This window comes from Neopsephotus bourkii, unplaced genomic scaffold (assembly GCF_033783945.1).
Source record: "Neopsephotus bourkii isolate Nb327-2 ecotype Australia unplaced genomic scaffold, CSIRO-AGI_Nbou_v1 NB_1760, whole genome shotgun sequence".
Taxonomy (NCBI): domain Eukaryota; kingdom Metazoa; phylum Chordata; class Aves; order Psittaciformes; family Psittacidae; genus Neopsephotus; species Neopsephotus bourkii.
This window is the reverse complement of record NW_026902234.1, coordinates 5,905,025-5,917,718: the sequence shown is the minus strand read 5'-3', so window position 1 is coordinate 5,917,718 and position 12,694 is coordinate 5,905,025. Positions and strand designations below refer to the sequence as shown.

The following is a 12,694-nucleotide window of genomic DNA, read 5'->3' as shown; positions in this document are numbered from 1 at the left end:
CTCCACAGCAACTTTAACAGCAGGCTGTTAGATAAGGGGCTACATAACCTAGCAGCTGGATGCTATTCAGCTACCTGACAGCCTCTAAGTAGCTTGGAAAAAGTAAATTAATCAGAAAAAGTATGTTCCTAAGGCAATGACCAGTGTTCCCCTGGCAATGCAAAGGGAGCAGAAGGGAGATGGGGAGGAAGGAGGTGGATTCAGATGCTTTGAAAGAGGGATTAGAACAAGGGGTTGTGTGATTCAAGACAATATATGATGATCCCTCTGACACAGCAGCTGCAGGAACATACAGACTTCTCCACAGGGCGGTTACACACATTTATTTTAGCCTTCCATAAATTTACAATATTTTAAGACAACTGCACTGAAAGCAATAAAAAAAAAGCACACAAAAAAAACCCCACCAAAAACAACAATAAAGAAAAACCCATGAACCCTAAAACATTCACTCGTGACTTTTTTCCATGTGAAAATGCTTTTCCTCATCTAGTGAAAGACACTTATTGACAGAAATATGTGGAAGTCACCCCCAATATCCTAATTCAATGCTAGGAAATATTCACAGAAGAAAAAAGTTTTAAACAATTATATAGAAATGCGTGCAGGGGTTCAAAAGTGTGGATAATTTCAGAAACCTCATTAAGTGTATTTTTTATCACTTTTAAGTGCAATGTTTCAGTCAAATCTTGTTCATTTTATTCCCAAATGAATATAATCATGCTAGACAGAATACAGGGGTTTTCAGTTTTACCTCATGACTTTTACAGGCAACTCCAAAACATACTCACAATCAAGGCCATTCCTAACCTTAACTATGCACAAAGCACTGCAAAATGGAAAAGGAGGAGGGAAAAGACTAAGATAGTCCCAAAGCAGAGGTTATCACCTTCTGTTTAGGTAACAGCAGCTGAAGTATGCACAGAATAAAGTTTTTTCTAAAATGAAGATCAAATACTTACAAACTTTGAGAAATTAAATAGTATTTCCCTAAGAAAATCTGAAGGGGCATCTACACAACCACAAAAACTATGAGTTATATTGATACCAGGAGCAAGTATTCTTCTTGGGGTTTGGGATTTTGATTGTTGTTGGGGTTTTGGGGGGTTGGCTTTGTTGGAGTTTTTCTTACATCTAATAGGCACCACAATTTTAGAAAGATAGTACCAGCAAGACAAAACAACTCATTGAAATCTGGCTGCTTAACACCAATCATGGCATCTTGCAAGCTGGGCATATCCTTTACATTCAAAAAGCTTGCCCAGGAAAACGGGGTGGAAACAACAGCCAAGGGCTGCTGCCAATCAGGCGGGCAACAAACAGGCAGAGGGACGTCACAGCTTTCAGCTGCCAGCACTACTCAAGCAGACACAGCACAGGCTCACCTGCAGGCAGAATGGCTCTGCCTGAGATTTGAGGCTGGAAAGGCAACACCCCATTTCCACACACACCCACACCTGGGTAGGATGAGAGCTGACCAGTAGACAAGACTGAAGGCTGTTTGATACTGCATTTTGTTTCTGACTTCTGGGCAGCTCGCAGATTGTGAGCCCTGCCCTTTTACCAACACCTCCCCCTGCGGTTGCAGAGCACAGGAGACCTGCAAGACCTGCAGCCCTTCCCTCATTGCTCTTCCTTACCAGCTGCTTTGTCAAACACTTCCAGTTCATGCACTGAAAAACAATTTCTAAACTGCCAAATGCACCTGGAATTAGCAATACCAAGCTGTTATCTACACAAACAACAAGAAAAAGGGTTTACAATCACAAGTTAGTTGATAATTATCTTGCTGATCTATGGTCTATATACAGAGAGAGAACTCCTAGGTTTTTCTGCAAAGCGATTTGCTAATACAGCAACAGGTGCTCTGCCTGAAACATCAGCAAAATTATCTTCTCTTTAGTAACTCTACCTCGATTCACCTGCACTCATGATTCACTGACATCAGACTCACGACCACTATCTCTGAAGAGCAAAACACTTAAAATTTCACTACCTGCTTAGCAAGCACAGTATAATCTACTGAATACCAAGCTGCTCCTAATGCTATGTACACTTAGTAACGGTATGTATGCCATCACTGCAGAAGACTAAGGCAATGTCCATTAATTCAGATCACAGTTATGTATGGTATCTTTTAACCACAAGTATGTCACTTATGTTATCTCAAAGGAATCTGAACAACCAACTACTTAACTGCTAAAATTATCTATCTGGAAAGAAGAAAAAAAATAATCAAAGAACAGATAAATCACAAGGACAAGCTAAAAAGACTTTTACCATAGAAGACTGAAACTAAGTCTAGTTGCACCATTAAACAATGTCTTATAGCTAAAACATGGGGAAAGGGGAGAGGAAGGAAGTGTTATGTTAAAAATTGTTTATATAGGTGATCTGCATTAATATGCTTGTCTTCAAACCCCGATTTCTCCAAAAGAGACAGTTATCACCCTCTATGCATTTAAGGGCTTTTCTTGCATCCCATTTTAATTTTTCCTTTGTTTGCTTTCATACAGTATGGTTTTCGGTTTTAAATTCTAGGTTTTCATATTTTAAAATTAAAAATCAAACTAAATCATTCCTTGTTTTCCCCTTGAGGAACTAACTTCCTCTTTCCATCAACTTCAGCAGGCATTATGTCAAGCACTGCCTGATCCACTCCTGGTCTTTAACATCTCAGTACTATCATTCATTAAATAAAGCTAAATTACTAGCAGTCCCACTGACTTCATGGGACTGATGATAGAGTGATGTAATACAGAATGTATAGGTGTAAAGTCTGCCTGTAAAAATAAGCTGCCTATGTGACACCGCAGGCAGAAGTTTAACATGTAATTTAACATACATGTCATGACAAGTTAAAGAATGTATAACTAAAGAAGAGTTGACCTGCAATGTAATTGTGGTTCTTGTCTTGAAAAAGACATACTTATGGCTCTGCTTTGTGCTTTGTAAATAAGAGGCATTCATTCCCATAGGACTACTAGCAGTACACAGGGCCACAGCAACAGTAGGAGAAGTTAGGATACAAAACGAAGAATAAACATTTTGACAAAGCCACAACATTGCATCTTCCTTATGTTCCAGAAAAGCAAAAGGAATATCTGAACTAAATAAACATCCAGGATCTCTGGTCAGCAAAATCAGAAAAGATCCTAAAGGAATACAACCACCACTATTACAAGACAGGACTAACGGCAGAAGACACACGTTGCTGCAATAAAGATATTACACAGCCTTTAATAGTTTTCTGTCATCGGAGGTCTATAACATTTCAGTTTGTTACAGTTCCCCATGCATTCCTTAAGAGCCTCAAAGCTCGTAAAAATGATGTGTCATATTTTGATACTTGTGCTAAACACAAGTTTTATTATTACCAGTGTTTAAACCCAATACAATCCACTCAGTCCTTACTGAGCTACCTGATTAAATATCTAATATTCATGAACTAGAATTTTAATATTGAATGCTCAAAATGATTCAAGGCTTTTGATGTAACAGAACATAAGTCATTCAGTGTCAAGTGGAAGGCAGAGCCTGTATTATAGCATTAATTATTTGGGATACTAGCATTAATTTCTTTCTCTATTTGAATTAAATGGATTTCAAAACAGTGTGAATTTATGAATAGCCCACAATATAATTATTTCTATATTATCCCTGCAGCATTAGCACAAAGACTGCCTGCATACCTGAAAATCTAAAGGAAGGAGATTGATCATCAGTTTTCCTTTTCATTTTTTTCTGAAAGACAGGAAAGGTAAAGCTCAATATGTTCATACTCTAACTGGCTTACACTCTTTTTTGATTAAAAAATGCATGTCTATCCTTATAAACATCATCTACATATTTTTCGTATTCAACATGCAATGATTAAAAGAAAACACATTTAAGTAAGATATACTGTAGCCAATTTCTTTTATAAGTAAAACAAAAACAAATCTTAATTAAAACCACAAAGCTGCAAAAATAGCAGGGACTTTTACAAAATTTCAACACTCACTGGAAAAAAACACTAAATCTTAACTTTGATTTCCAAAGTTGCTACATCCCCAGGAGTTCAAGGAGTTCTGGTAGGAAAGACTAATGAAAGATACAGACATGGTACCTTTTTTCCATCGCCTAAATGGTACCAATTTTCTATTCACTTATGTTACAGGTACAGCCAGACAGTACTTGCTAACAAAAACAATTCAGAATGCAAAACAAATAAAGAAATACACCACCACTCATAAAACTGCTGTTTGCAGATCATCTGAGTCAACGAGTTACCAGAGCTTCAGATCCTGAAGGAGCCAGCATAACATTCCCATAAAAAACATGCAAAAATCAATATTTACAGGTTTTTATCCAACTTTACAAGACTTGTGCAGTCTGGTTAAACCAGAAACAGCTGTCCAGTTGAAACTGCAACTTTACAAATAATCATCAGCCAAGGCTAAAAATAAGCCAAACAAACCAGCTGTGCCACTCACTGCCCCTGCCCACAGCCCATCCACACAGGTGCCAGGTCCCGTCCCTGAACTCCACAGCGTGGTGTTTGCACCATCACTGACTGACAGTACTGACACAAAACCAAAGATCAGTGAATAAAGTGCCCACTTCCGACCTAAAAAGTACTCAATACTTGTCTTTCTGGTTTTGATGAAGTTCTTGCTAAAAACACTGAAAGCATCCAAAACATACATATCTTTAGAGTGACTGGATGAAGTCCAACTACCTATTTTTTTTCTTCTACTCATCCAAAAAAAGAGCTTTCAATCTGAAGCTACCAACTGCACTTTCAACAAACACTACATTATTTAAAACAAAACAAACAAACCCCCAAATTGCAGTTGTAAAAACTAAACAAAAAAACAAAAAAAACACAACAAAACTCTACACCAAGAAAAAGCTTACAGTCAGTTTTGCTAAGCCAGGTGGCAGCACACATTTGCAGCAGCCCGAGTCTCCTGTGGTGGAATCCAGAATCCTTGACATGTCATCTTTCAAGATCTGTCAAATTTGATAACACTATATGTGTGTCTGGAGGGACACCATCCATTCAGGGAAATGAACACACGATTTGTTGTCATGACAGCTATCAAAATACAGCCCAAGAACATACCATACAGCCATGTGTCTTTCCTTCTGCATTAAGAGGTTGAAAAATACTTTCCTTGTTGTCATCTGAAGCATCATTAGGACGTCAACTAAGAAGGTGACTTCCTTGGAATAACAGTAGCCCAGGATGGCTCTGGGAGCCAAGTCCGACACACAACGGATGTGGGAGAAAACAAGTGTGTTGAGTACAGTGCTATTCTAAGAACAGGAAGGGAAAACCTTCCAGCCATGCTATGCTGAGGGTATGCCTAATGCACTGAAACCAAGAGATCAGTCCGATCAATGTTTGGGACTCCTCTCCTCTGGTATCAGTGCCGGCAGAAGGCTTAATTTATTGCTGTTCCTTGAAACAGTTTTACTAGTCCAGAATGCCCTAAAATTCACAGTAATGCACCAATTTAACTCTCCATGTGTAGCGTAAGTTTTAACAGGATTTTGTGTTTCTCTTCGCTCTTAAACATGTGAAAGGACTACCCATGAGCTGCTTTATTTTACTATACAGTTAACCAAAACCTTAATCAGTATGCAAAAATTATTATTTCAGCCAACTTAAATTTCACAAGGACGAGTTAGAAAATCCTGATCTACTTCAATTTACAGTTTGTATGCTTCACGAACACCACCATTCCTTTCTAAACCTTCCCGCCCTTCAAGGATCTACCTCATTTTGAAGGAAAGGTTCTGAAACAGTGCTTAATGACTGTTTTTAAATAATATAAACAGGAGAAATATAGTTAAATCAAAAGATAAACTGGCTATTTTAACAGCTTACTTTTATTCTTAATAAAAAGATTTTTCTTTTTCTTTTTTTTTTTAAATGCTGCTCTGCTAGCAGAACGCAGAACCTCACCACAGCATGACCAGTAAGCACCTGCTTTGCTAACCCTCCTGTTCTCCTGCTGGGTCTGACAGCTCTCCCATACTTGCATGGAGCTGATCACAGTATCACAGTATGTTAGAGATTGCAAGGGACCTCAAAAGATCATCTAGTCCAATCCCCCTGCCGGAGCAGGAACACCTAGATAAGGTTATCCAGTGTAACCTATAGGGAAAGACAGCTGAGAGACAGTGTTCAGCTAGAAGTGGCTTCTCAACACTATAAGAGGACGTGACCTAGCATCAGGAAGAGCGTCTGCAGCCTCTAGCCTCTCTCTTAACTTTGGTGTCTGCTTTCACACTCCTGCACCTTTTCCTCATAAAGGCCTTCACATACACTCTGATCATTTCTAGAACTCAGAAACTTTAAATGTCTCCAAAGGCTAAAAATCTTTTTTTTTTTTTTTTTCTAGTAAAGTAGTAATACTCTAAAGGCCTGCTCACTTATTTTTGGTTACTGATCCATTTTGACTAAACAGTCCCACCCCGGCACAGCAAACACTACCCGCATCACTTCCAAGGACTACACGTTACAATACTTGCTGAAGTGACAGAGGAAGAAAGCGCCCTACCTATCAGAATAATACAACCTGCTGAAACACAACTGTAATGGGTTATCATCTAACTATTTTTATTTTTAATTAAAAATCTTCTTGAAAACAAAGTTTATATTTCATTTAGAAAAGCTGGCTGCCTAAGCAGGTTATTCCCAAATTTTGTAAACATACTAAATATACCAGTTTTGTCTAATAAAGTTTCAGCTAATATCTGTGGTATATCTCGCTACCTGTTTTCACATTTATTTCTACAGTTGTATGTACTCTACAGACAGTAGATGAGTTGAGGAAAACTGGATTGAGTTTCTTCAGCCCAGATTAAAAACACACCTGTATTGCATTTTATTTTGCATCTTTATTCTGCCAGAATTGTTAAGGGAAAAGCAACATTTTTGAGAATTCAGGTTATCTACCAGGAGTCCCAGCATGCAGACCCCACTGTCTGCTTCACAGAATAATCACTATTAGTTACACATCACCATATTAATACCTTGCTAACGAGATCAGGACCAAAACCAACACAACAAACCTACAGAGGGGAAAAACCTCTAAGCTACAAAGTTTGTTTCTATGAGTTTGAACAAACACTGGCTACACCAGCATGCCTGAGCTTCCACTGTAACAGATGTTTTTCTTAGCACAAGTATTTCTAAAACTTCACTGACATTGGGTTATTGTGCATAGCTGCAGAAATTTAAAATGCAATGGGTTGCTCTTCTCTAATCAAGATTTATTTCTCTGCACCTGAATTCTTGAAATTTACAATATTCTATTAAAGTTTAAAAATATACAATGCCAAACCACCTCACTGCACACAGTTATTTATACTGGGTTTAAAATATGAACTCACTTCATTAACAGTGAGGAACAAATTCATTTGTTGTGCCACATATATTTAATGGAATACAAAAATATATATTTCATATTTCGAGGCACTTCCAATTTACTCATTTCATTAGCATTTATGAAACAATTAAGAATCCTTATGATGGAGAAAAAAGATTACTCCAAGAAATAAAAAAAAACAACACTTGAAAGAATTACTTTACCCACTACTGAACAGAGCAATGGTTTAATTGGGCAGAGCACCGACAACTACGTTATTATGAGGAAACTAATGGGCCTAATTGAATCTGCAAGAAAAATTTAAACAGAACTTAAAACAGAAATGAGCTTAGTTTTCCAGGGCTGAGACTCATAAATTTGCAAAGTAAAACAAACAGAAAAGTCATTTTTCGGAAGGTGTAAGTCATCAGGATCTCATATTGTATCTTCTTCAGAAGACTGAACAACCGTGCATGGGTTAAATAGTACAGGCCACGCTTCCACGCTTTACAAGGAAGAAACAACACTATTTCCCACATTACAAATACTATCCAGTTCTCTCGAAGGTCTTCCACTCCAGGAACTAAGGGTTCTTGACTTTCACTCTGTGGAAACTATTGTTCCGCAATGTTCCTGTATACCTAGTACACACAATGATAAAGTGTATTGCCTTTAAGTTTATTATTTCAGAGAGAGAGGAAAGCAGCTTTCCTGCAGAGCGCCTCAACTCTCCACCTCTGCAGCACATCAGATGACCTACTTCAGGGGAGCAGGGTGCCCAGCGACAAGCATCCAGCACCTTACTCCAGGTCTGACTAAACTAACCAAAACACGGTGGCATCTAATCACAGGCAGTTTTCAGCTACCTGAAACCTCCTCCAAATACCTCTAATAAATCCCCACCAGGATTCCCGCTTCCTCAAAATTCGGGGGGGGAGGGGGGGGGGGGAGGGGGGAATACCCATGGCTTGGAAACCATCAGGTGCCTTGATGCAAACATGAAGTATTTTCTAGAACACACACTTCGGATTCAAAGATGCCTTAGTTTTGATTTCAAACCTGCAGCAAGTAAATTGATACAGCACCTGTCTCCATGAGTCTGGAAGCAGCTTTTATGCTCAAGAAGCATGAAAACCACAGATACTCCAGGTAGTTTTGCTGCTGCTCAAGACCATGACCAGCAAGCAAAGCTACGTGGGCATCACTTTTGGAGTCACTAGCTTACATTTTCTACCAAGGAAAGACAGGAGCACCACAAAGGACTAATGTACCAACAGCAACACAAGGTACAAAAAAAACCCAAAATAAATGCTGGAAAAGAAGCAGATGCCACTGACATTGTCCCTCTTCTTTAGCTGACTCTAGATGCGAGGTGACACATAGGACAGCAAATACCTCTCCTTACACTCCCACACAACTGGCCAGGAAACTACAGATGAGAGGAAGGGGAGAAAATGAGTTCCCTTTCCACTGCAGTAACAAGCCAAAGGCTGATGTTTTAAATTTATCATACATTTGGTAGCAAGGATGTAATAAAAAGGATCACCAAGACAATCAAGGACTCACTTTGCTGTTGATTGGGGGGGGGGGGGAAGAGAGATTCTGTGTATATCACAATCAGAAACATCATCTGATAGAAGTCCAACACAACAGCTAATGTTGCAATGACAGAACAACGGCAATGAGAGCTAACATCATAAGGAGTCTGTGTCTGTTTCATGGCCTATATATATTTTGCTAATTACAGTCTTGATCTTCATGGTGCCTTCTATCTCTACACTTATTCACTGTTCCCAAAAGTGACATCTTCTGTCAATGTCTCAAGCAGCAAGGCAGTCACAAAGTTATTTGCTAACTGCTTAAACTGACTTGGGCCAGACAGAGGATTTCAATTTCCAGAGCTGTGAAATCAGTATTTCTAAGAAGCAACAACATTATTTTACTTCAAAACTTAATAACCCTAAAAACAAAAACACAGTACCATGAACATCACCTGCATAGTACTGACTGCTTCAGATTACTAAACAGCAGTGGCAAAACAAGTACTTGGCAAAACAAGTACTTTCAAACACAAATTCTTCATGAGCTCCTATCCAGTAAGCCCTTTCAAATTCCTCCATATTAAGTTACTAGTCCAAACTCCCGATGCTACAAAGCACGCGTGGTTAGGCCATGAAAACTTGTTTTACAAAGCCACCACCAAGGTTGGTGACAGAGCAGTCTAATTCTCCCAGGTTGAGCTGCTGCAACAGTAGCAATATGTCCCTCAGGAACAAGCACTGCTTCACAGGCAGGGGAAGAAAGGCGGCTCAGCAAGGGAGAGCTTTGAATTCTCACCGAGGTTCAGTCAGCATTCAAGTTTTAAAGTAACAAAGTAACAAGAGAGCTCCGAGTGAAATACTACACTGAATTCATGGAATAACCCCGATACATGCAAAGGACCATATTAACTCCAAAAAAAAACCAAAACCCAGCCGTGGGAGATGTTAACATATGAACCAGAGTCGAAAGGCACTCACGATTATCCAGTCGCAGGTCAGACCTGAATTACAAACCTGAATCCCGACCTGACAACTTTATCTGAGGTGGGCCACAGTGCCCTGCCTGCCTGCAAGGGGTACCTCTTAGTTTGGGCGCATTTTTAATTAAAAACACGATGAAAAGACTTATAAATTATTTTCTTTCCCAGACAACCCGGGATGCACTTTACCGAACAGGTATTACATGAGGTATAATTTTACCTTATTTTCTCTCCTTTCTTTTTACCTTTACATCTTTTACCTACGCTAGCATCAACCGGGGGCATATTGCAACGCGCTCCTCAAGGAAGCCCCCGGTTTTAGCTCTAATCAAGCCGAAAGTAAGGAACGGAAAGAGAGAAGAAAAGGGGGACGAGGAGGCCGGATCCTCGGCGCAGCCCGGTGCGGCAGCCCGCCCGTCAGGGAAACTTTCCTGTGGCGCCGCACTCCTCCGGCCGAGAGGCGCTGCCCGCCTTCCTCTGCCGCCGGGACCGACGGATACACAGCCTCCATTCTCCCACCGGGCCGGGAGCGGAGCCCCAAGGGGGTGGGGGGGTGTCCCAGCCCGCCGTTGCCCCGCGGCAGAACGGCGGGTGGCACAAAGCAGCGGCTGTCACACACACACAACTCAGGAAGATGAGGAGGAGCCGACCCCGGCCCCCCCGCAGCCGGACGTGGCACACAAACGCCTCCCTCTCCCAGCCCCCTCGGGCTGCCCCGGGCAGGTACCGGCCCCTCCACACCCCCCTCCCCAGGGCGGCGACGGGGCCTCCACCGCCCAGGTGACACCCGCCCCTCCCCCGCTCCCGGCGGCCTTTTACCCCCGCCGCCCCCCGCGACCGCCACAAGTTTACAGCGGGCCTGCACCCCGGTCCCCGCCCTGGCCACATCCCCGTCCCGCTCGCAGCCGCGCTTACCTCCGGCCGGCCGGCCGACGGGGAGCGGGGCGGGCGGCGGCGGGGAGGCTCCCAGCCCAGGCGGGCTCCGCTTCTTTGTCTCCTCGGCAGCGGCGCCCGCTCGCTCCCCCCTCCGCTTCCCTCTGCCCTTCCCCAGGCGGATGCGGGCCGCGTCCTCCAAGAGGGACCGGCTGGCTCCCCCCCTTCCTCTTCCTCCTCTGCTCCGAGCCGGACGCGTCCAAGGCCCCAGCCCGCGGCGGCGGCAGCGACTCCGCTCCCTGCCTCCCCTCAGCCTGCTGCGCCCGGCGGCGGCGGCCCCTCCCCCGCCAAACGCCCGCCCCCCTCGGCACAGGCACAGCCCCCGCCCTGCCCTTCCTGCCGCTGCCGCTGCCGGGATCGCGCGGGAGGAGCTCTCCGGACTCCCCCTCACCCGCCGGGAGGGCCGCCGATACCCCCGCCCCAGCGCGCCCGGGCTAGGCTAGGCCGGGCCGGGGCTGCCACCCTCTGCTCTGTTCCGCCGGGACACGGGGAGGTGGAGCAAGAGGGGTTCCTGCCCGTCAGGAGCGTTCTAACACCCCCCCGTCACCCTCCCCCTTCGCGCTTCGGGAGACCCAGCACTCCCGGTAAAGCTCCTCCGCCAGCAGCAGAAGCACCCGGGGAAAGTAGTGGTGAACGCTTAAACAAGCGGGGTTGGCGGGGTGGGGGTGCGCACGTCGGGGCCGGTGAGGGAGGGAAAGCCGCGGCTCTCCCCGGCGATGTCACCGGCTGGGCCAGGGTCACGGAGCCGCCACCGCCGCCGGGGAACTTCCAGCCATAGCATCAGAGCGCCTCCACCGCCCATTGGCCGCGGGGCGTGACGTCACGGATGTCCCCGGCCCCAACCCCGGAGCGGCGGCTGGGGCGGGATGTGCTCGGTACCGTTCCCGGCCGGTTTCCGTCTCCGCTTCAGCCGCGGGGCGAAGTTTCAGCCTCAGCGCCCTCCCCGTTAACCGTTTTGGGCGGTAATTCTTACTGAGGGTACGTACGTGCTCAGGTGGTGTTCCCTCAGGGGAAGGTGCCGGGCACGGAGCCCACCCCTTAGTCCCAAATAGCGCCCTGTTCTCGGGAGCGTGGCCGGACCCCGGCGCCCCCTGCGCTCTCCGCTCATGGGGAAGGGGGTTTCCTCACGCGGAGGCCGGGGTCACTCGTGAGAAAGGCCACCATGAGGCCACGGGCCTCAGGCAGGCATGTCCCTGCCTGTCCCAGTGCCTGTTGAGGGCGCAGTCCCTCGGCTGGGGTGGGTGACCCTGAGCTGTGTGAAGCGGAACGTTCGTCCCTTTGGAGTAACCCTGGGAGTTAAGAGTAAAGAGCTGCAGGGGGGAAGCTGCTCCAAACGTGATAAACCCATTAGCCCTTCCCAACATGGCAGCTTCCAAAGAGAGGGGACTTCCACGTGTTGCCCGTGTTGATTCAGTCTCTCCTCGGGATGTCTTTCCTTGGGAGGCAAGGCTACACACCACCACCTTTTCCCAACCCAAAATAAAGTCAGCAGCCCTGCTGTCCCCTAGCAGGGAAAACTTTGGAAAGGATTTTCAACTCTTCAAATGCATACTGTCAGGTATTTCCATGCTCCTACTTCAACTAGTTTAGAAATCCTCAAATAACACCCTCTTCCCCTTGTTAACTTTTACTAATTCTTGCAGCATTTAATTGAAGGTTTGGGAAGCCCCAAGTGCCTTTCACATGCCTGTGAGATAAACCTGAGAGGAAAACAGCCTCTTGCGTCTTCCAGGAAAGGCTCTGCATGCACCTTCAGGAGGAACAGAAAGCTTTCCTTTCCAGGCTTTCCATACACACATTTGACTTTGGTTCAGAGGTGTTAATCTTCCTTTTGAAACAATAATCTGCCCATGCATTTTTAGAGCTGGAAAATATTTAG

The 12,694-nt window shown here is 44.4% G+C and overlaps 1 protein-coding gene across 3 annotated transcripts in view; it reads right to left on the bottom strand.

Moving 5' to 3' along the window:
• Positions 1-11,104, bottom strand: part of NCK2 (NCK adaptor protein 2) — an 87,557-nt gene extending 76,453 nt beyond the window's left edge. For 2 of the 3 annotated variants that reach the window (XM_061377807.1, XM_061377806.1), the window contains exon 1: positions 10,798-11,104. The gene's annotated coding sequence lies outside the window, so the exon portion shown is untranslated. Of the gene's footprint in view, positions 1-3,692; positions 3,753-10,797 lie in introns of those variants that run through there. The other variant, XM_061377808.1, reaches the window with a different exon arrangement.
• Positions 11,105-12,694: the final 1,590 nt, after the last annotated feature.